Below are 1,066 nucleotides of genomic sequence, written 5' to 3' on the forward strand. Positions count from 1 at the left end.
GCATAAAAGGGCTTGGACCCCGGTCATAACTGCTTTGCAGTTCTAGTTATTATTATTATTATAGTTACAGATCTGTCCAATATAGCAGAATATTTTTCTCAATTATTCTCAACTACACTAAAGTAAAATGAATGCTTAAAACTTTTCAAAGATTGAAATTACTTTTACTACTTAAGTATTTTTAAAAGCACATACTCCAGTACTTTAATTTAAGTAATAATTTGACAGAGCTACATTTTTATTGGAGTAATGATCAGTACTTTGACTCAAGTAAGGAAACGGAGTACTTTGTTTATCACTGATCTCTGAATTCAACATAAAACACTACTGTCCTACCATCTAAAAGACATTGAATGCCTGACAGAGTGTCAAAAAGTGATCACCTGGTGCAGGAGAACACATTACACTAAATGTATTTAATTACTTACAGAAACAGCTGAAGTGATTGAAATTAGATCAACAATGTTGATTTCCATGAAGACATTTTTGAATAAAGTAGTGTGATGGTTTTGATGTGTTGGTATCCATTTTTGCTCAGACTCGTTAAGTAAAATCTGCACATAAAAGTGTTGTGCTAACATTGAGAACATCCTCACATCAGAACTGGTCTCAGATTTTTACTTCCTCTTTGATAAGGAAATAAAAACTACAGCTGATCTGAGAGGAAAGAAGCTGAAGTTTCGCTGACAGTGGCGGAGCCAGACATTTTTCTCAGGGGTGGCCAGATAGGGACCACTACTCACACAGGGGTGGCCAGATGGGGACCACTACTCACACAGGGGTGGCCAGGAAAATTACATCATTTTTTACTTGAAAGTTTCTGCAGATCTTTGTGTTTTGGTCATGTCCTTATGTCGTTATACAGGCAGTGACTGCCTTATAAACATGGGCGTCACAACCATTTTAAAAGTGGGAGGACACACTGTTGGGTGGTCTGGGGGTCCTCCCCCAGAAAATTTTGAATGAAATAGATGCCACTTCTGTCCTGTGTGGATTCTCATGTGTTTCTTTAAACTGCTCTTTGTGGTAGACCTTCTCCCACACAGCTCACAACACAACAGCTTCA

This window comes from Austrofundulus limnaeus, unplaced genomic scaffold (assembly GCF_001266775.1).
Source record: "Austrofundulus limnaeus strain Quisiro unplaced genomic scaffold, Austrofundulus_limnaeus-1.0 Scaffold588, whole genome shotgun sequence".
Classification (NCBI taxonomy): Eukaryota; Metazoa; Chordata; class Actinopteri; order Cyprinodontiformes; family Rivulidae; genus Austrofundulus; species Austrofundulus limnaeus.